Source organism: Culex quinquefasciatus, chromosome 1 (genome assembly GCF_015732765.1).
Source record: "Culex quinquefasciatus strain JHB chromosome 1, VPISU_Cqui_1.0_pri_paternal, whole genome shotgun sequence".
In the NCBI taxonomy this organism is placed as follows: domain Eukaryota; kingdom Metazoa; phylum Arthropoda; class Insecta; order Diptera; family Culicidae; genus Culex; species Culex quinquefasciatus.
The window spans coordinates 19,854,132-19,878,409 of NC_051861.1; the positions used below are offsets into that span (position 1 = coordinate 19,854,132).

At 37.6% G+C, this 24,278-nt stretch overlaps 1 protein-coding gene across 1 annotated transcript in view; it reads left to right on the forward strand.

The window, feature by feature from the left end:
* LOC6032196 (leucine-rich repeat-containing protein 24) overlaps positions 1–24,278 on the forward strand; it is a 370,966-nt gene that overhangs the window by 228,992 nt on the left and 117,696 nt on the right. The window contains 1 exon segment of the mRNA XM_038249209.1: positions 4,834–4,958. The gene's annotated coding sequence lies outside the window, so the exon portion shown is untranslated.

Here is a 24,278-nt window from a genome sequence, read left to right on the forward strand (position 1 = left end):
TAATTATTTAGCCAAGGAACCCCCAGCAAAATTTTGAGCCCGATCGGAGAACTTTTTTTTTTCGGTTTAGGCTCTTTTCAAATGGAATTGCTGAATAAAAGTTTTATGTTGATGGTTGCTTATTTATTACATTATCTAATTTCATATTTTTAAATAAACTTAGCTACAATTTAACAGAGAACTTCTGAGAAACTATCATCCCACATTTTCAACCCCTTGTGGTGTTTATGTAGGTCTTTACAATTGAATAATTCATTTGTGGCGTAAAGTTTTGCTGACGTGTGTTGTATAACAAGTGAATGTTGAATAGTTTAAATAAAGTGAGTGAGATAAATGAGATAGAGAAACAGGGGGGGGGGGAGATCTGTTAGTGAGAATACAACATTTCATTTAAAATTGTTGTAGGAATACTTTTCTATAAAAATGCATACTTTGATGCAGCAAATACAAAATATCTAATTGTGTTCAGAGTTTAATTTTTAATTTTTGCAAACGCCAAAATTAAGTCAAAATTCATTTTCCATGTGTAAATAAATTAAATAAATTTTCTGTTCAATTTACCAAATTGAGCAATTCTCTACCAAAACCGGAAATGAATTTTATTTGTATTTTTTTTTTTGGCTCAGTGAAAAAAAAGGTACACGGAAAAAAATTGCAGATTTTTTAATCAACTTTATTTTCCCAAAATACGTATTTTTTATATTTTCGAGATTTTTTGATATGTTTTAGGGGACTAAAATCCGCAACTTTTGAGCCATAGAGAAACATGGTCAGAAAATCTGCCGTCGAGTTATGAATTTTTGAAAAAATAGTGATTTTTGGAAAAAATCGAAGTTTCATGCAAAAACAAGTTTGACAGAGCAATTCCAGCCCAAAACAGGAATTTTTCAGGTACTTTTTTCTCGACCCTCTCTGATTTCAATGAAACTTTGTAGACATGTTATCCTACGCTTATATAAGCCATTTTTGTGTATATGTAGCCAGTACCACTCGATAATGACATTTGAGAAGGGCGTAAGTGTTTTAAATATTTTTGTAATTCGAATTTAAAATTTCTGTATCTCGAAGCCGTTGCATCGTATAAAAAGTGGTCAGAGACAAACTTGTAGGAAATTTGACGGGCTTTCCGAAAAAATACACTGAAAGAAAAACGCTCTACTTTTACGAGATTTTCGATTTTAAGTTTAAAAGTCAAATTTGAGGGAGCCCACGATTTTTTTTCGTTCAAAATTTTTGTGAAGATAGCCTAAAATGTAACAAAAAGACTTAAGAAAAATGCAGGATGGAGCAACTCACTTAAAAAAATTCAAAAATCATTTACTGAAACGGTTTTTTTGAAAAGTGCTCTAAACGTCAAAATTTTCACAAACCGATAGTGGGAATCGATTTTCCAGACAATTTTACATAAAAGTCTCCATATTGACTACTGTCCTAAGTCCAATCCTTGTGAAGTTACAGCGGTTTTAAAAATAAAAATGTTGAAAAAATTGGTTTTTTGATGGTTTTCTGCAATTTCTATATGACAGACTTGATTTTTCAGTCTCGTAAATATTTTTACCGAAAAGCTCGTCCAATTTTCCATAAGTTTGTCTTTGACCACTTTTAAAAATAATTCATTTTTTTGATGATTTAAGCTAATTTACTATCCAGGTTACTATACTACACTGAAAAAATATTATGTTTTCAGTTATGAGCAATGTAATTAGCTTATATCTGTAAGCCCATACATCCAATTGAAATGTGGTCAAAGACAAAGTTATGGAAAATTGGACGAGCTTTTCGGTAAAAATATTTACGAGACTGAAAAATCAAGTCTATCATATAGAAGTTGCGAAAAACCATCAAAAAACCATTTTTTTCAACATTTTTATTTTTAAAACCGCTGTAACTTCACAAGGATTGGACTTAGGACAGTAGTCAATATGGAGACTTTTATGTAAAATTGTCTGGAGAATCGATTCCCACTATCGGTTTGTGAAAATTTTGACGTTTAGAGCACTTTTCAAAAAAACCGTTTCAGTAAATGATTTTTGTATTTTTTTAGGTGAGTTGCTCCATCCTGCATTTTTCTTGAGTCTTTTTGTTACATTTTAGGCTATCTTCACAACAATTTTGAACGAAAAAAAATCGTGGGCTCCCCCTCAAATTTGACTTTTAAACTTAAAAATTGAAAAATCTCGTAAAAGTAGAGTGTTTTTTTCTTTCAGTGTATTTTTTTTCGGAAAGCCCGTCAAATTTCCTACAAGTTTGTCTCTGACCACTTTTTGATACGATGCAACGGCTTCGAGATACAGAAATTTTTAAATTCCGAATTACAAAAATATTTAAAACACTTACGCCCTTCTCAAATGTTATTATCGAGTTAAACTGGCTCCATATACACAAAAATGGCTTATATAAGCGTAGGATAACATGTCTACAAAGTTTCATTGAAATCGAAGGGGGTCGGGTACAACCGATTCCCCATTTGGCATGGAATTGCTCGACATTATTTTTTAATGCAAAATTGCAATCGAAAAGTACTTTACAGATTTTTTTTATAAAGGACTCCGTTTTCAAAATATAGCCACCGAAAGATTGATTTAAGCGAAATATTTGCAGTTTTACGATTTTTAAAAATAGTGACCATGAGTGACCATTTCTGAAAATATTTTTTTTTTTTTGAAAAATTGAGAAAATTTGCTATAAAATTGTCTAAAAGACATAAGTCACCAGGAGTGACCATTTCTGAAAATATTTTTTTTTTTAAATTGAGAAAATTTGCTATAAAATTGTCTAAGAGACATTGAAGATTGGACCTCGGGTTGCTGAGATAGAGCCGCTTTAAGAAAAAGAATCACGAAAATTGAAGTTTTCTAAATCTCACCAAAACAACCCACCATTTTCTAATGTCGATATCTCAGCAACTAATGGTCCGATTATCAATGTTAAAACATGAAACATTCGTGAAATTTCCGATCCATTCGAATAAAAATTGTTGAAAATTTTTAACTAAAGACTAGCATTTTAAATGGGCGTTATATTCAATGTTTGGCCCTTTTAAAATGTTAGTCTTGATTTAAAAAATTTCAAATTATTGGCAGATTTTTTGTTTTTCTATGAATCATAAGTAGCGGATTTTTGTCCCCTAAAACATATCAAAAAATCTCGAAAATAAAAAAATTACGTGTTTTGGGAAATTGAGTTTTAGTAAAAAAAAAGTTGATTAAAAAATCTGCAATTTTTTTTTCTGTGTACCTATTTTTTTCTCAAAAGTCCTCAACAATACCTACAACTTTGCCGAAGACATCAAATTGATCAGAAAATTCACTCAGAAGTTACAGCTGTTTGAATATTTACATTAGGATGTAACAAAAATGACTTTTTGGCGGGCATTCAAGGGTTTGTTCCGGTGGGCATACTAAGCCCAAATCCAAAATATGAGCTTGATTGGACGTAACAGGAGCTGGCGCTCCGCCCTTCAATTTTAAATGGGATTTAACCCGTAAAAAAAGATTTTTTCAAAAATGACACTTTTTGAGGCATTTTGGCCACCAATGCGTTTACCAAAAACATCACTGGCGTCTTGGCCAGATCCTTGCGCATCTTTTGGTATATATAACATTGACATTTGGAGCACCCTGGAGCTCGGTACAGGCCTTCAAAGTTTGGCATTTTTTCGAAAAATCGAAAAATCAAATGGCGTCTAGGGCGTCGCGAGGCGCGACGCATATCTTTTTTGCCGGGGCTGATTTTTCGAAAAAATGCCAAACTTTGAAGGCCTGTACCGAGCTCCAGGGTGCTCCAAATGTCAATGTTATATATACCAAAAGATGCGCAAGGATCTGGCCAAGACGCCAGTGATGTTTTTGGTAAACGCATTGGTGGCCAAAATGCCTCAAAAAGTGTCATTTTTGAAAAAATCTTTTTTTACGGGTTAAATCCCATTTAAAATTGAAGGGCGGAGCGCCAGCTCCTGTTACGTCCAATCAAGCTCATATTTTGGATTTGGGCTTAGTATGCCCACCGGAACAAACCCTTGAATGCCCACCAAAAAGTCATTTTTGTTACACTCTAATTTACATATCATTTTTGTATGGACAGCAGCCAAAATTGCTTATTTGGTCATAGGGAAGGCCTCCACAAAGTTTGAGTCAAATCAAAAAATATGAAAAATAAAAATTGTCGAAATCGGCCGATTTCGTAGAGAGTTGCTCAATTGCACTTTGTTTTTATGTATGCAATTCAAGTTGACTTCTTCGAATTTGATTGAACATGATCATTTGAAATTGAGTCTTTTTATGCTTCTTTCACTACGAACTTTCAAAATCAATACTTCTCATTCGAAACAAATGAAACCACGGTGTGGTTCATCCCACCCGAGAGCTTTAGATGGAGAAAGAACATGCCCCTTCCCATCCTTAAACTGTCAACCTGCTCTTCCGGGAATAATCCGGAATTAATGAAACTTTTTCTACACAATATTTCTCTCATCAGCACTTTATTCCGGCTCGTACGGTTCGAAACGCATGCTTGCTTGCATACATCACGGCGCAAAATACATACATCTGGGAGTGCGTGCGTGTGTGTGTGTGTAGAAAAATGGGTGCTATCTGCTCATGACGTGTGTCCTTTAGAAGAGAAAAAAAAACTTGCCACCGTGCGTAGAGACTGATGAATTTGCAAATTTCGCACAATCGCCTCAAAATTGGTTTTGCAATATGTCCCCGCAACCCACTTGTACCCATCCCCACCCCTCCCCTTCCATCCACCGGGTGTAAATCTTAGCTGCCGTTTGCCAATTGGAAATTCTAATAACGTTTTCCTCTTTCTTCTTCATCTCTTTTTTTCCAGTGAAATCTGCTGTGTAAGAGTGTGCTGATTCGTGCGTGTCCCTCCAAAACACACACATACACGTGCAAAGTCACCGGAAAGTGAGATATGTGATAAGGCTCTCACGCAGCTGGAATTTCAATGAGGTGAGTCCTTCGGTGGGTGCTGCCGCTGCGAGGCTAGTTTTGTCGCAAACTCCTCCTTCTACAAAGGGGCATCCAGATTTGCGGACTACTAAACTGCTGATGACTAAAATAGCGATGGGAATATTTTTACTTTATGAGTCTTTGGTAGATTGTGTTGGAAACTAACTTTAAAATGATACGTTTTCAACGAGATCATAACAAAAAATGTTATTCCAAAGTTGTTTTGGCCTTCAACCAAAATCAGACCAATAACAAATTGTGTTATGATAACATAAACTGTTATTAAACTCTTATGCAAAAATGGATTTTTCAAGAAGATTCCATAGCGCTTTCTGTTATTTTAACAGTATTTGTTATTGAAATGGCATGAATTTTGTTATTACCGTCTACCCGGGAAGCAGTCTGATCTTACTACAAGCCACCCCATAACTGTACAGGGGGTGTATGGAGAACTAACCACAGGGCAATTCAACAAAATCCTTTTCAATTTTGCATTGATACGTTGAAAATCATAAAATCGGTGCTATTTGGAATTATTTCTAATGGAGAACCTTCAATGCCTGACATCAAAAGCGAAATTTTCACCTCGTTCCCCGCAAGCGGTTCTCTCGTGTCTATCTTTCCTGAAAAATATTAATACGGCACTATTTGCTTTGTAAAATTGATAATGAATTTCCAGTCAAAATAACACTGTTGAGTTCTCGTTTCAAATTGCCTCTGTCCAGCCGCAATCAAAAACAAAATGTGTCATAAAATGCCTTATACATTATAACAGTATTACTACTGGCGAAAATTTGTAAAATAAACTATGATTTTTTGAAAATATATGTTTTCCTAAAGCGCATTTATTTTTCCGATCTGTGGTTCCAAAATTCAAAATTTACAAAAAGCTAGAATGTGCTTTTTTGATTGACTAACTTAATTCACTTTTGTAGTTGTTGTTTTCCCCACTACTTACCAAACAGGGATAAAAAAAAAAAATCCGCAAATATTTAATGTTCATCTGAATTAATTATGTTTTGAAAAGTTCAGCAGGAGAGGGGGAGGGCATATATCCTCAACAGATTTCGAGGAGAGGGCTTTACTTTTTTACAGGTAAACGAGTACAAAAAATACATAAACAATACCTAAGTGCACTTTAGACAGGCTAGTCCGGGTTATGGATCCGGACATTGTTTAAATACCGTAAACCGGGGTGACTTTGATAGGATTTAAATTTTTGTTTTAATATTTTCCAGCAGTAAAGGTTTTTGTTTTTTTTAGAAAAATAGTTACGTTGAAAATTCTTCGCATAAATTCCAGAGAGACTTTGATAGTCATAGTTTTTCTTATTAAAATCATATTTAAGATGTCCAAACTTTATTTGTAGGTTAAATATACCATTACTATAGTAGCTGATATAGTTTTAAGAAAAAAAAATCCATGTTTATATTTAGCCAGATATTTATTAAAACTAGTTTTGTTTATAAAACTATTGATTTAAATTGCATTTCATACTAAATTTGAAGCACGAATCACAAGTTTTCACATTTACATGATTTTTTTTCGAATTGCCTATAAATTTGGAGATATCCCAAGTATCATTTTTTTTTTTTCAGGAGTTCTACAAGAGCTCTTCAAGATAGCTACAGCATAGCAGTTTGGACCGTGGTAGGATAAATTCTCTTCAAAACTTCTTCAGGAGTCAAAACTTCTTCAGGAGTTTGGAAGAGTACTTGAAGAGAGTTTTATCCTACCGCGGTCCAAACTGCTATGCTGTACACGGAGAAAAAAGAGTTCCCAAAATCGTGAACAAGCGTTCATGAAAATAGGAACCACGAACAAAGTGTTCAAATTTCATGGTACGTTTTTCAAAATCGTACCATGGAATTTGAACACTTTGTTCGAGGTTCCCATTTTCATGAACGCTTGTTCACGATTTTGGGAACTCTTTTTTCTCCGTGTAGCTATCTTGAAGAGCTCTTGTAGAACTCCTGGAAAAAAAAGTTACTTGGGATTTTCAAATTGTGTTTTGAAATCTCATATTATTTATTATTTACAAAGTTATTTAACCTTCTCCTTGTGGAAAATTGTCCCAAAAATCCGAAAATGCATTCCGTTTTTCGATTCAAAATCATGTTCATTGAGAAAATCATGACTCTTTGAGAAGTTTAGAATAATGTCATTCATCAACATTTTTTTAGCCAACTAACTTTTTAAACTTTTCAAAATTTTATGAAAAGTTCTTTTTGAGGTACTTTAAACACTTCTCTACCAAGGTTAGTATAGTTCTAAACCATTCCGTACGTATTCTAATTGTACGCTTCATTTTGCGGAACAAATCGCAACCCTATCAAAGTCACCTCGGCTATCAAAGTCACCCCGTTTTACGGTAAAAAAGAGTTAGATCCAGCTTCAAACAGATACATTAATGTTTCTCACATGCATGCATACACATAAATACGCACATGAGCAGTTCTCTGAGATTCGGTCATTCGTTTTTTTTGTATTTTTTAATCCGGCTGAAACTTTTTTGGTGCCTTCGGTATGCCCAAAGAAGCCATTTTGCATCATTAGTTTGTCCATATAATTTTCCATACAAATTTGGCAGCTGTCCATACAAAAATGATATGTGAAAATTCAAAAATCTGTATCTTTTGAAGGAATTTTTTGATCGATTTGGTGTCTTCGGCAAAGTTGTAGGTATGGATATGGACTACACTAAAAAAAAAATGATACACGGTAAAAAAAATTGGTGATTTTTAATTAAACTTTTTGTCACTAAAACTTAATTTGCAAAAAAAACACTTTTTAAATTTTTTTTCAATTTTTGATATGCTTTAGAGAACATAAAATGCCAACTTTTCAGAAATTTCCAGAATGGGCAAAAAATTTTTGACCGAGTTATGACTTTTTGAATCAATACAGATTTTTTCAAAAAATCGAAATATTGGTCGCACAAATTTTTCAACTTCGACTTTTTTTCAAAAAAGTTACCTAAAAATGGTTATGACTTGGAAACGGTGCACTTTATCAAAAATTTACTAAAGTACTTTTTGATTGCAAATTCGATTTTACATCGAAAAATGAAGTTAAAAAATTTTTGCGACCAATATTTCGATTTTTTGAAAAAATCTGTATTGATTCTTCATAACTCGGTCAAAGATTTTTTGCCCATTCTGGAAATTTCTGAAAAGTTGGCATTTGATGTCCTCTAAAACATATCAAAAAATAAAAAAATTAAAAATAGTGTTTTTTTTTTGCAAATCAAGTTTTAGTGACAAAAAGTTAAATTAATAATCACTAATTTTTTTTTATCGTTTATCATTTTTTTCAGTGTAGTCCATATCCATACCTACAACTTTGCCGAAGACACCAAATCGATCAAAAAATTCCTTCAAAAGATACAGATTTTTGAATTTTCACATATTATTTTTGTATGGACAGCTGCCAAATTTGTATGGAAAATTATATGGACAAACTAATTATGCAAAATGGCTTCTTTGGGCATACCGAAGGCACCAAAAAAGTTTCAGCCGGATTAAAAAATACAAAAAATTAAAATTAAAGAAAAAAGACCGATTCCGTAGAGAACTGCTCACATACATTTGTTCAGTTTCCAATTATGAACCGATTCGTGTAGGTACATGAAGGTAGGCAGTGCCATAGCCAGGGGGTGGCTTCTGGGCATAACAACGTTTTCCTATAAGGGCGTTTTTTGATTTTATAAAATCTTGCATGGTGTCAGAGATACTCCACGATCGATTTATGTACGTATTTCCACATATTTTCCCCATCAATAAATTTTGTGCATCCTTCCCAAGCCAGTCCAAAACCAATTTATCCAGGACACACACCCATCAATCTACGCCCAATTGGGTCAGCGGAGCATGTGGAAGGTGCCAATCGCACGTCTGAATCGAGTTTTTTTTTCCACTATCTTTCAAGTTAAAAAAAAAATATTAAAAAATAACCTACCAATTGCTACGCCACGCTGGCGCTGCTACTGATCCATCAATAAACATCCATCAACGCTTTCGTATATATTGCACGTTGCATACATCAGCATAGAAATGAAGATGTTTCACTTGACAAATTTAGAACATTTCATAAGTATTTTTTTTAATTGCTAAATATTATCCTAAATTTTAAGCAGCGAAATCGTCTTTTCAAAAAATTAAAACAAAATGTCATCCATTTGTCTGTGCAAGTTTTTTCATTTTGCAAAGAGTTTACATTTTCGTTTCAATCTTGATGCATGTCGGCCGGTGTTCGATGTGTCACACGTCCCAACCCAGCAAGAACAGCAAACAAAAAAAAACAGCCGCCATGCTTCGCGCATATTAAATTTATTATTCATGACAAAAACACGAGATTAGTTCGAAAAACGTTCATCATCGCCGCTACCGACCGCATTCTTTCGGAAATCCCTTCTCTGCACTTCGATTTTTCTGTTAATTTTACACGCGGTTCTCTGCAACCCAACTTGAAAGCTTTTTGGAAGTGTTGCCAGTACTGTTGGTTCGTGGTACGTCAACTCAAAAGGGACCCAAATAAAAGGGGTGTTCAAGTATGAAATTATGAAAATCTCTTTTTAAACCATAAAAACTAAATGAGCAACTGTTTTGATTTCGAAATCGAGCTGAAAAATCTTCAAACGATCCATGGCTGAAAAGTGTCATCATCCAATCAAACGGGTACGTGACCTTTCACCAGCACCACCACCACCATCGCAAGTACGCTCCGTTCTGCCGACTCCGTGACTGACACGTCACGGAAATCGTGCCCCTTTTTTCCGTGCCCAGTCAGTCAGACACTGTGGTGGTGTGCCTCTGTGGACTACTTTTGCTCACCCACACCACCAGCCAGCCAGCTTGAGCACAATAGTGTTTTTTGTTTCGGTTTCTTTTTATCGCCTCTTCGTGCCCTTATTGTTATTGGCTTAGTGGTGTTGGTGCTAGTGGGTTGTGCTCCGATTGAAAAATTCAATATCGCTTCAAGAGCTAAAACAAACACATTTTGGAGGCAAAAAAAAATCTCCCCCTTTACTGGGATTTCATATCCTGACTGACGACGGTGGATGCACTTATTTTCGTCCTATTTGCTCCTATTTTTGGAATGCTTTCATAAAACAGGTCAAAATCAGGAACAATGTCCTCGCCGTCTGACAGCACTCTCCAGCGTGATATGATAACGATGATAATGGCATGAAAAGAGAAGAACTCGAGCAAAAAAAAAACCCCCCGCAATGAGATCACTCCGGCCAGGAAGAGAGGACCGAGACTCGTTTTCCTCTCGCTTGGAAAATCAGCGCATAGTTTTCCTATTGTTTGGAAAATAAACTGAATTTCGATCGAGGGAAAAAACAGCTTCGACACCCACTCATTCGACCCTTTTCATCGCGGACGGGGACTCTAAACTGGAGGAATGCGCGCAAAGCTGCCCCAGTTGGAATTGAATTTTGACCTTTTCGCAATCGGTTCCGGAACGCGGGACCCGGGACCAGGGAATCGAAAGTTTTCCAATTTAATTTTCGTCTCACTACAAACACAGTCATTTGAGGCGATTTTACAATTTTCGACAAAATGGGATTTTTTTCGGGAAACTTGAATTCGGTCAACTTGGCTGGAAAAAGATCGGCAGGGTTTGTTTTTTTTTGCAGAAGTGTTGTTTAGAAATTGTAACATATTTTATGATGTTTTAGTGACCAGTTTGCTATTTAATTTATGTGTGTGAGCAATTCCAGCTCAAATCAGGATTTTTTTCTGGTACTTTTGTACCCGACCCTCTCCGATTTCAATGAAACTTTGTAGACATGTTATCCTAGGCCTAAATAAGCCATTTTTGTGCATATGGAGCAAATAGTACTCGAGAATAACATTTGAGAAGGGCGTAAGGTTTTTAAATATTTTAGAATTTAAAAATTACTGTATCTCGAAGCCGTTGCATCGTATCAAAAAGTGGTCAAAGACAAACTTGTAGGAAATTGGACGGGCTTTCTGATAAAAATACACTGACACAAAAATACACGCCACTTTTATGTCATTTTCAATTTTTAAGTTTAAAAGTTAAATTTGAAGGTGATGTCACGATTTTTTTTCGTTCAAAATTTTTGAGGAAATACCCTAAGAAGTTACCAAAAGACTAACGAAAATGCAGGATGGTTTGTCTCTCCTAAAAAAATACAAAAATCATTTACTAAAACTGTTTTTTTGAAAAGTGGTATTAACGTCAAAATTTTTGAAAACCGGTAGTGGGAATCGATTCCCTAGATAATTTTACATAAAAGTCTCCATATTGACCATTGTCCTATGTTCAATCCTTGGGAAGATACAGCGGTTTTAAAAATAAAAATGTTAAAAACGGGATTTTTGATGGTTTTTGGCATTTTCTATATGACAGAATTGGTTTTTCAGTCTCGTAAATATTTTTACCGGAAAGCTCGTCCAATTTCCCATAAGTTTGCCTTTGACAGCTTTTTGATTTATATCGTTTTTATATTTACGTAATCAAATTTACTATCCTGGTTTCTACCACACTGAAAAAATATTCTATTTTCAGTTATAAGCAATGTAATTAAGCTTATATCTGTAAGCCCTTACATCCAATTGAAATGCTGTCAAAGGCAAACTTATGGGAAATTGGACGAGCTTTCCGTTAAAAATATTTATGAGACTGAAAAACCAAGTCTGTCATATATAAATTGTCAAAAACCACCAAAAATCCCGTTTTTTCAACATTTTTATTTTTAAAACCGCTGTATCTTCCCAAGGATTGGACATAGGACAATGGTCAATATGGAGACTTTTATGTAAAATTATCTGGGGAATCGATTCCCACTACCGGTTTTTAAATTTTTTGACGTTTAGACCACTTTTCAAGAAAACAGATTTAGTAAATGATTTTTGTATTTTTTTAGGAGAGACATACCATCCTGCATTTTTCGTCAGTCTTTTGGTTACATCTTAGGGTATTTCCTCAAAAATTTTGAACGAAAAACAATCGTGACATCACCTTCAAATTTAACTTTTCAACTTAAAAATTGAAAAATGACATAAAAGTGGCATGTATTTTTGTTTCAGTGTATTTTTATAAAAAAGCCCGTCCAATTTCCTACAAGTTTGTCTTTGACCACTTTTTGATACGATGCAACGGCTTCGAGATACAGTAATTTTTAAATTGCAAAATACTAAAATATTTAAATACCTTACGCCCTTCTCAAATGTTATTCTCGAGTACTATTTGCTCCATATGCACAAAAATGGCTTATTTAGGCCTAGGATAACATGTCTACAAAGTTTCATTGAAATCGGAGAGGGTCGGGTACAAAAGTACCAGAAAAAAATCCTGATTTGAGCTGGAATTACTCAATATTAAAATTATTTAAATAGGTTGTGATGTTATTTTGACCACAAAATGGAATAATTGTAGAAAAATGCCTCAAAATATAGTTAAGGACAAAACTAAAATTTCTCCTAACTTATTTTGAAATTATAAATAGGAGAGATGCATTTCAAACAAGATCAAAGCCTATCTAAAAAGGCCAAAAGTACATAAAACAAGTGAGCAGTTCTCTCAGATTTCGGTCATTCGATTTTTTTTTGTATTCTTTAATCCGACTGAAACTTTTGAACTGTACTGAAATATTGCCATGCAAGTGATTAAAAACAGGAAAATTGCTGTTTTCTAAGTCTCACCCAAACAACCCACCATATTCTTACGTCGATATCTCAGCAACTAATGCTCCGATTTTCAATGTTAAAATATGAAACATTCGTGAAATTTCCAATCTTTTCGAAAACAATATTTTCAAAAAAAAAAATTAAGACTATTATTTCAAAACGGAGTAATATTCAATGTTTGGCCCTTTTGAAATGTTAGTCTTGTATTGAAAATTTTGAAAATATTGTTTTCGAAAAGACCGGAAAATTTCACGAATGTTTCACATTTTAACATTGAAAATTGGACCATTAGTTACTGAGATATCGACATCAGAAAATGGTGGGTTGTTTTGGTGGGACTTCGAAGCATCAATTTTCCTATTTTTAATCACTTGCATCAAAATATTTCAGGTCGCATCAACGAAGATCAAAAAAGCTAAATACAGTCGACTCTCTGGTTGTCAATATCCAAGGGACCGTCGAGAAAGAGAATCATTAGTTTACAGAACGATGCAAAATGAAGACTCGATTGAAAATATTTTTTTCTTGATACCCAGCTATGGGAGAGAATCATGGCAACGTCCATCAAACAAAAACAAACTAATGTCGAACACCCTTCAAAGCATCGTTTCGCCAAGAAAAATGTCTATGCAAGCCATGAGAAAGTGAAATTATTGACAACCGGAAGAGATTTTTAAAGCAAACATAATCACAGGGACCGTCGAGGAAGAGATCCTTCAAGCAAGGGAAAATATCGAGGAATGAAAATAATTGAAGTATGCAGATTGAAGGGACTGAAGAATTCATCGATAGATGGAGAATTATTGATATCGAGAAGATCGACAGCCAGAGAGTCGACTGTATAGAGAATTTTCTCAACTCTTCAAAAATATTTTTTTCAAAAGTGGGCAATCATGTGCACTAATTAAAAAAAATGAAAAACTGTGACTATTTTCAAAAAAATCCCATAAATGGCTTTAACTTGAAAACGGTGCACTTTATCAAAATTTCACTGAAGTATTTTTGATTGCAAATATGATTGCGAATTTTTGCAACCAATATTTCGATTTTTTAACAAATTAGTATTGATAAAAAAAATCATAACTCAGCCAAAGATGTTTTGCACAACCTGGAAATTTCTGAATAGTTGGCTTTTGATAATATAAAAATAAAAATAGTGTTTTTTTTTGCAAATCAAGTATTAGCGAAAAAAAAGTTTAATAAAAAATCACCCTTTTTTTACCGTGTATTAATTTTTTTAGTGTAGTCCTTATCCCTACCTACAACTTTGGCGAAGACACCAAATCGATCAAAAAATCTTTCAAAAGATACAGATTTTTGAATTTTCAAACATCATTTTTGTATGGACAGTTGCCAAATTTGTAAGGAATATTATATGGACAAACTACATACCATACCAAACAGCTTAGAACACCATACGCGGTGCCCGTGCTGTATCAAGAAGGTTGTTCCATGTTGCTCGGTTCTGGGCTGCAGCTCGCCAGTCTCCTAAGTTGCAGATCTTTCTTAGGTCCGCCTCGATCTGATTACCCCATCGTGCACGCTGCGCTCCTGCTCTTCGGCCAGTGCCGCCATCCGGTCGCGCGCGGTCAAAGAGCATCCTGACAGGATGGTCTTCGTCCATCCTCGCGACATGGCCGGCCCACCTGAGCCTCCCGATTCTCGCCAGGGTGACGATGGTCGGTTCTCCCAGCAGCGCGTGCAGTTCGTGGTTCATGCGCCTTCGCCACTCGTTCTGAGCTGTACGTACTCCACCGTAGATCGTTCGCAGCACCTTCCGTTCGAAAACTCCAAGGGCTCGTTCGTCCTCTTGCCGCAGCGTCCAGGTCTCGTGGCCATAGAGGGCAACCGGTCTAATCAGTGTCTTGTACAGGGTCAGCTTCGTGGCGCGTTGCACTCGATCAGATGTCAAGGTTTTCCGTAATCCAAAGTAGGCGCGATTCGCGGAGTGGATACGAGTCCGGATCTCTAAGCTGGTGTCGTTGTCGGCCGTTACCAGCGATCCCAAGTACACGAATTCGCTCACCTCCTCCAGCACATCGCCATCCACAGCTAGAGGGTGAGTCTTGGGGGTCAACGTCCTTTGAGCCCCTCCCTTTCATGTACTTTGTTTTCGTCGTATTCATGGCCAATCCAATTCGTCCTGCTTGCGTCTTTAAGGCGGTGTAAACCCTTTTCACCGTCTCTAGGTCTCTCGCTATAATATCAATGTCGTCCGCATAAGCAAGAAGTTGGACTGTCCTGTTGCAAATCGTGCCTCTCGCGTCTATACCCGCTCTTCGCACAACTCCCTCAAGTCCGATGTTGAACAGCGCATTGGATAAGCCGTCACCTTGTCGTAACCCTTGATGCGATTGGAAGGGTCCGCTAGCTCCCTGCCACTCGCACGTGACACATCACACGATCCAAGGTAGCCTTGATCAGCCGAGTCAGTTTGTCCGGAAATCCGTTCTCGTGCATGATCTGCCATAGCTGTTCGCGGTCGACTGTATCGTACGCTGCCTTGAAATCGATGAAGATGTGATGTGTGGGCACGTTGTACTCACGGCATTTCTCGAGGATCTGCCGGAGCGAGAAAATTTGGTCCGTGGTGGCCCGAGCGCCAGTAAACCCTGCTTGATAGGGACCCACGAACCTCCGTGCGTACGGTGTCAGCAGATGGCAGAGGATCTGGGAGAGGATTTTATAGGCCGCGTTGATAAGCGTGATACCGCGGTAGTTGCCGCAGTCCAGCTTATCGCCCTTTTTGTAGATGGGGCACACGACACCATCCATCCATTCTGCTGGTAGTTTCTCCTCCCTCCAGATCTTAGAAATCACCAAGTGGATCGCCCTCGCCAACTGCTCTCCTCCATATTTGAAGAGCTCACCGGGTAACCGATCTTTACCGGCGGCCCTGTTGTTCTTCAGCTGCCTGATCTCCTTCTTCACCGTCTCCAGATCAGGTGCCGGGAACTGTTCGTCGGCAGCAGGCGGTCCAAGTTGGGCTTCAAAGCCGTCTCCATGCGCTACATCGCCGTTGAGGTGCTCGTTGAAGAACTGCTGCCACCTGTTCAACACCTCGCCTTTGTCCATAAGAAGGTTTCCCTCGGCGTCCCGACAAGTGTTGGCTTGCGGCGCATAGCCTTTGCGGGACCGGTTAACTTTCTCGTAGAACTTACGCGTCTCGTTCTGCCGGAACAGCTGCTCCATTTCGGCGCGATCGCGATCTTCCAGCTGGCGCTTCTTGAGCTTGAAGACCGTTCTCTGCTGTTTCAGCGCTTGTTTGTATCTGGCCACGTTCTCATCAGTTGCAGCTCTCAGCTTCACCGCATAAGCTGCTTTCTTCTCGTCAAGTAGCCGCTGGCACTCCTCGTCGAACCAGCGCTGCTTTCCAACTCGGACCGTACTACCTAGCGCGGCTTCAGCGGCACTGCCGATGGCCGAGCATATTCTGCTCCATCCATCGTTGAGCGAGGCAGCGCCGAGTTCCTCCTCCGTTGGCAGGCTCGCTTCCAGCTGCTGCACGTAGTGCTGAGCCGCAGCCGTGTCCTGCAGCCGCTCGGTGTTGAACGGCGGTGGGAGCCGGCTCCGTCGTCGGTGATACGTCGTCGACAATTTTGAGTGCATGCTTGCACCCACCAGGTAGTGGTCCGAGTGGATGTCCGCACCGCGGTACGTGCGGATGTTCCGTATGTCCGAGAAGAATCGGCCGTCGATGAGGACGTGGTCGATTTGTGTTTTTGTTCGTTGGTTAGGCGATGTCCAGGTGACTTTGTGGATGTCTTTCCGGGGGAAGAATGTGCTCCGTACCACCATACCGCGGGAGGCTGCGAAGTTGATGCACCGCTGGCCGTTGTCGTTCGTGACGGTGTGCAGGCTGTTCGGCCCGATCACCGGCTTGTACATCTCCTCCCTTCCTATGCGGGCGTTCATATCTCCGATGACGATCTTGACGTCCCTCTGCGGGCAGCTGTCGAACTTCTGCTCCAGCTTCGCGTAGAACGCTTCCTTCTCGGCATCGGATGATTCCTCGTGTGGGCAATGTACGTTGAAGATGTGATAGTTGATTGTTCGTAATACTTGAATTTTCGGTATGCAGCCGGATTGGGGCTGCGATACCTAGTCTCGGGGTGGGGCTGCCACCTTGAAGCTACCGAGACCCAGCTCCGGTTTTCTCTCGACACCGTAACGGGAGCCTTTCTCTCGAGGCCTAACGGTATAGCTACACCCTCCGAAGAGGATGGAGCCCCCCTTCCCTGTCAGCATACTACCATAGTTCCCACCGGGGTTGGTTACCCGATCTCTCCAATGGTTACTAGTATCCCGGCTAGCGCCGCGGGGAGGCCAGGGTATCGGAGTTACTGGACAAGAGGCTAATGGACCACTTGGTGGGTCTATTTTATTCCTGCGGTACTCGAAGTACCTATGGTACGCCATGTCCAGTCGTTCGCCAACCGGACATATGGACAAACTAATGATTCAAAATTACTTCTTTGGGCACACGAAAAAAGTTTCAGCAGGATAAAATAATACAAAAATTTTAAATTCTTAAAAAAGACCGATTTCGTAGAGTGAATAAAACAAAGCCAAGATTTATAAAAACATTTTAGAAGAATTAAAATTTATATAAAATGATGTTTGTGAAATTAGTAGATAGAGGCATTATAGACTTTAAATTAAACTCAAATCAACCAAATTTTTATTATCGGTTTCTTACATTTAACTATTTTTATGTGATTGATTTAAAAAAATATCGAAAACTTCATTCTCTTTCTGCATTTGAATGAAAGCCAAAGACAAAATGACTATGATTTTTTCGGTTTAAATAAATACGATGAGAGCTAAAATAGTTCGAGTTGTGAAACCTTTGCTTATACTATCTTTAAAAATAACGAAATGGCCTGCACAGTTAAAAAAATGCGAATTTGGAAAAATGATTTTGAAAGTTTGAACCCAATTTATACTGAAAATGGTACATTACACCAAAATAGTGGTTTAATTGAACATTTTCAGAGGAATAATTACACATTTTTCCTTCAATAAAAGATGTAACCCTTCCCTCCTTCCCAGATGTAATAATAACATGATTTTTTCTACTGTATGCTGTTTATCACCCGAAAAAACAAGTTCTGAAAAGGTCATTATTATGCAACTCATTTACTTTGAGAAAAGTTCTGGAGTTTTTTTTAAAAGGTCCTATAAACCAAATTTTCACCCAAAAAGCAAAAATTTAAAATTTGGTTTATAGGTCCTTTTAAAAAAAACTCCAGAGTTCAACTTTTCAAAAAATTTACAAGCAAAAAGAAGCGATGCTGAAAAGTTAAAGTTTTTAATACCTCGTAAAGGTGAAGCCAGCCGGCCGGGTCATACAAAACCAAAATACTCAGTCCAACAAATCGTCGCTTGTGTGTTATGTTGTTCGTCTGCTGTAAAAAGGTAGGACGTGATGATTTTCTTACAAAAATAAGTTTTTTTTTAATCGTTTGGATAGTATGGACTTACGAGGCCCCAAACCAAATTGCCTCATAAAAATGTAACGAGTAATTTTATAGGGTTTTTTCAGTGAGATTGGATTGGAAAAAAATGTTGATATCAACAAATTTCACGATTTTTTAGGTTTTGATTTGAATCAGCAGACTTGATCAATTTTCAACAAAAATCTCAAGGAAATATAATGTGTGTATTTTCCTAACAAGCCTTATTTCAGCATTTGAAACCAAATTCTAAAATTCCAATCTCGCTTCCATCTGCCCATTTTCGAACTAAAGATGAAAAAAGACAGGTGACAAGTGTGGGGAAATGTCAAGGTCCTTTTCCAAGCGATTTTATTCCACTTTTCCCGGCGGCGACTTCGGCTGCCAAACGTGTTGACAATCGCTTCAGCACAATTTTTTTTTTGAGCTGAAACGACGAGCGAGGATTGGGCGGCCAAGGACAACGTTCGACACAAAAAGCAACAGCAAACCTGCCATTCTCGGCCGAGCCATGTCCTCAATGCAAATAAACTTTCGAGTTTGAGCTTGAGCTAGGGAAAACGACAAAAAAATGGTTCGAAACGGCTTTCTCGAAAAAGAGACAGGACTAAGCGCGAAAAGAAAGGATTTTATTTATACATGTTTTGCCGCTTATTTTCGGAGACAACGAAAACAGGCAGTGCCGGAGAAAATGCTTTTTCAAATAGTGGAAAACTGACTGGTGAGAAAAGAGGCGAAGGAAAACGCTCTAGGTGAGAAAACATGGACTAAATTTGAATTTTGATTATATTCAAATGGTTTGGGACACGCGCCCTCCCCGGAACTTTGGCCGCTGTACAGGGAAAATGTCTTTGGGAAGCTTTTTTTCCTCATCTGCTGGTGAATAGCAGATAGTTCCGTGTTGTCCAGTTTGGTGGAATGTTTGTGCTTCGAACAGTTGCTGATGGAGTGAATTTGTATGCTAATAGTGTGAATAAATAATTGGTCAACTTAGGTTGTATTCCGAGGGACGATTGGGATTCAGGTGAAAACATGCACAAGTCAAGTTTGTTAGATAATGAACACTAACTAAAGTTATTTTTCTTGACTATTGGCTATGACTTGACTATGACTTGACTATGACTTGACTATGACTTGACTATGACTTAACTAGGACTTTATGGATTTGGGTTACTCACAGATTTTGATGTACCTACGCTTCAAACTGACTGTAACTTATTGCAATAAAAATCTCATCCGGCTAAATTTTTCAGACATATCGTGGCGCTTCTGGAAATCAGGTTTTCCCATGGAGGCAAACTTTACTTCCCCATGCCATGAAACAACCATTAAGCTTTTGTTAAACGAAACTCGCCCCCACAAGCCGCTAGCTGTGGTGAACATGGACAGCATACTCAATATCTTCACCAGTAGTCCCCATTTGCCCCAGCTCCACTTTTCAGCAGGGGCGTCAAGCCCAGGAAGTCGGTTGACTAAATATCGCCGGCAATATAAAACAAATTGTTCCAAATTGAACCAAATTGAGCTAGAACCAACCTACATTGGAGGAAAAAGGATTCGCCCAAATGTGTGTGTGTGTGTGATCGTAAGTGGGCGGTTTTTTTTCCTGGGTTTTCTTCCATTTGTCGGTGGAAAATCCACACCGTTCAGGAAAAGTGCCAAAATGGACCCAACGCCACCACGCTGGGCCACAAATTAGTGGTAATCCAATCACGAGGTAGATAAGGGTTCATCGAGGTCGTCGTCGTCGTTACCGGCGTTGACGTTGGTCGATTTGGGCTTGATTTTCGGTATTTACTTTAGCTTTGTGGTTTCTTTAAAAAAAAAAAACAAAAAACTAAACAAAAAAAAATGATAATTTCATTGAATATTTAAAAAAATGATTAGTTTTTCAACCCTTTGTAACCATTGTTTCAAACATAGTAAAGAAAAATATTTAAAACTTGGTCTTCTAATTTTTTTAACGATAATATGTAAAATATCTCGAAAAAAAAATATTTTTTTATTCAAACAAATTGAAGAATAACAAACAGTCCTCCTTTTTAGATGACTTTGGTCAACATTTCTACGCTTGATTGTCTTACGGGGGTTACCGAAAACATACCCCGAAGTCAATTTGTGACAACAGCGGTAATGAACCTGTAGAGCTTTCACTGAGCAAAATCGGTATTGATTGGACGGTTTACGCTTCCGGTAGATGTTTCGTAAGAAAGGAGCAATCGACGATTTGCGGGTCTGAAACAAAGAAACCAGTTCAAGATAAATTTTGCTGATCGATTGTAAAGTGTCACACAATTTTCCGTAATTTTTACATTTTTTGTGCGGAATCGTTTGAATCAATAGTTGATCTAATTCAGGCCTGGCCAACCTTTTGGAGATCAGTGTCTTGCGAACCTTCGTGGTGAACGGACACTAGAGCTGCGGTATTTTTTACTACCTAAGCTCAGAGTTATTTCAAAACAAAATTCACAGTCTTTTTAAAGACTACCTGAGTTATTTTCCAAAATTCTAAACAGTCTTTTCAAGACTAATCCCGCCTGAAATTTTGTTGTATTTTACAAACGAAGCCATCTTTTAAGAGAACTTTGCTTGCAAAATGCGTCAAAACAAAGGTAAACGCAAATCTTCTGAAGATTTGGTCGTTACGTCGGTGAAGCGTTTGAACGCTAAACCGGCTAACGGAAACAGAAAAAGAAAACAGCCTCTTCTGAGGTCTGATTCTGATTCTGAATGTGAGGTCAATCCTCCAATTCCATTGACAAACAGTTTCGGTGTTTTATCCGAAACTGATGACAAGGAACCTTCTCCTCGTACTGAGCCTTCTGCCGTCGAGAAACGAGTAAAGGCTCCGCCAATTGTTGTGACTTCCGTCTCCGATTTGGCCAGCTTTCGAACGCAACTGAAGAATTGCAAGGAAACTTGCAATTTGAAGGTTTCGTTCCAGCTTGGTCGAAGAGGAGAATGTCGCTTGTTGACGGAATCTTTACAAGATCACCAAACTTTTGTTGGTTATTTGAAAACCACAAACACAATTTCTACACGTATGAGACCAAGAATGCTCGTCCATTCAAGGCGGTCTTGAAAGGTCTCTCCAACGACTTGTCGGTGGATGAGATCAAAAACGAACTTAAGGTGTTGCTTGGCTTTGCCCCATCCCAAGTAATACCAATGAAGAAAAAATCAAACGGGAATATTTCTCGCTTTGGTTTGACTTCACAATTTTATCTGATTCATTTCAACAGAAATGAAATCAACAATTTGAAACTTTTGGACAAAGTACAGTTTTTGTTCCATGTACGGGTAAAGTGGGAGCATTTTAAGAAACATGGCGGTAATGGCCAGAATCTGACCCAGTGCCGGCGTTGCCAGGCATTCGGTCACGGTACTGATCATTGCGCCATGGTTCCAAAATGCATGGTTTGCGGGGATTCTTCTCACGACAAGGACAATTGTCCCGTGAAAGAAGTCACCCAATTTAAATGTGCAAATTGTGGTGGAAATCACAAATCAAATTTCTGGGATTGCCCCATCAGAAAAAGGTTTTGGATTCTCGTGCTAAGCATCAGCCGAAATCCAAACCGAAATTTTCTCAAAGTCAGGTTGTACCTGCATCTTTAAATCAAACGTTCGTGCTGTCTCACTCGAACAATTCTAGAAATACCCCTACCGTGGAAAAGTTAGGTAACAACAATGGCATTTCTTATGCTAACGTCGTTTCGGGTTCATCCACGAATTTTAAATCCTCTACCAATCTTTCTGAAATTGGGCAGGTACCTCAAATCTCATTTGAAAATTTTTCTGCTGGCAACGCTTTGGGATCTTCTGATCTCGGCGATGTTACGTTTGAAAAATGACTTTTTGCAAAACTCACTGTTTGGTTTGATTCAAACAATGAGTAATGCTACATCCATGATGGAAGCAATCCAGATTGGATTAAAATTTGCGAATGATGTTGTTCTTACCCTGAAGTTTAATCATGGATCTAAGTAATTCCATCAATATTATGAATTTTAATGCTCGCTCTTTAAAAGCGAAAGAAAATGAATTTTTCAACTTTTACGAGTTCATAACGTGCATGTTGCTGTTATAACCGAAACATTTTTAAAAACTGGCACTTATTTGAAAAGTGATCCAGATTATAAAGTTATAACTAATAACCGAATGAATCGAAATGGCGGTGGAGTTGCAATAGTTATCCACCGTAGTATGACTTATAGCACGTTACGTGACTTTAAGTTAAAAGTTATTGAAAGTTTGGGCATTGAACTTGAAACTTCTTTTGGGAAAATTATGATTGCAGCTGCATATTTGCCATTCCAATGCACTGGGGAAAATAAAAATTATTTCAAAGGGGATTTGAATAAACTTACTCGGCATAGATCTCGATTTTTGATCATCGGTGATTTTAATGCCAAACACCAATCTTGGAATAATTCAAAAGTAAATTCCAATGGTAAAATTCTGTTCAGAGATTGCACTTCTGGTCTTTATTCGGTTTTATACCCGAATGGGCCAACTTGCTTTTCTTCTGTTAGAAATCCATCAACAATTGATTTGGTGTTGACAAATCAAAGTCAGTATTGTGGTCCTTTAGTGACTCATGCTGATTTTGATTCTGATCATCTTCCAGTAACTTTTTCACTTTCTCATGAAGCAGTTACCAGACCCAATAGTTCTGTGTTTAATTACCACAAAGCTAATTGGGACAGGTATCAGCATCATATTGAGAATAATTTAAATCATGATTTTGTTTTAGAAACCAAAGCTGATATTGATTCAGCCTTGGAATCTTTAACTAATGCAATTTTGGATGCTAGGAATATTGCTATTCCTAAAGTCCAAGTCAAATTTGATTCTCCCATTATTGATGACGATCTTCAGCTTCTGATTCGTCTGAAAAATGTTCGCCGAAGACAGTATCAACGTTCTCGTGATCCTGCACTGAAGCGAATTCAAAAGATTTGCAAAAGGTTATTGACCACAGATTCACTCTCCTGCGAAATGAAAAGTTCGCAAGAGATGTCGAACAAATTAAACCTTATTCCAAACCTTTTGGAAACTTTCAAAGGTTCTTAAGAAACCTCAAAACCCATCCCTTCTTTAAAAGATGGTGATAATATTCTATTAACTAATGGGGAAAAGCTCAAAAACTTGCTCAGCAGTTTGAGAGTGCTCATAATTTCAACTTGAATGTTTTGAGTCCTATTGAAAATCAAATTTCAATAGAATTTCAGAATATTGTTGAACAAGAATTTTCATCAGATGAAGTTTTTAATACGGATCTGAATGAAATAAAATCTATTATCAAAAATTTAAAAATATGAAAGCCCCTGGTGAGGATGGCATTTTTACATTTTAATTAAAAATTACCAGAAGCAACTTTAAGTTGCTTGGTCAAAATTTTCAACAAATGTTTTGATTTGGCATATTTTCCCAGTAGTTGGAAAAATGCCAAAGTAATTCCGATTTTGAAACCGGATAAAAATCCTGCTGAAGCCTCAAGCTATCGGCCCATTAGTTTGCTTTCATCTATTAGTAAATTATTCGAAAGAATAATTCTTAATAGAATGATGACGCACATTAATGAAAATTCAATTTTCGCTGATGAGCAGTTTGGATTTCGCCTTGGGCATTCAACTACTCATCAGTTGTTGAGAGTTTCAAATTTAATTCGAAGCAACAAATCTGAGGGCTATTCTACTGGCGCTGCTCTTCTAGACATAGAAAAAGCATTTGACAGTGTTTGGCATAAAGGTTTGATTGCGAAATTGAAAAGGTTTAATTTTCCGATTTATATCGTGAAAATTATTCAAAATTATTTGACGGATCGTACTCTGCAGGTATGTTATCAGAATAGCAAATCTGATCAACTACCTGTACGTGCTGGCGTCCCTCAAGGAAGCATTTTGGGTCCAATTTTATACAATATTTTTACTTCTGACTTGCCTGATTTGCCCCCAGGATGTCAGAAATCACTTTTTTGCTGATGACACAAGCATCTCCGCCAAAGGCAGAAGCCTTCGTGTCATCACAAGAAGATTACAAAAAAAGCTTGGATATTTTCAATTCTTATTTGAAAGAATGGAAAATTACTCCAAATGCTGCAAAAACTCAACTTATTATTTTCCCTCACAAACCAAGGGCTGATTTTCTTAAACCAAAAAGTCATCACATTATAAAGATGAATGAGGTAAATTTAAAGT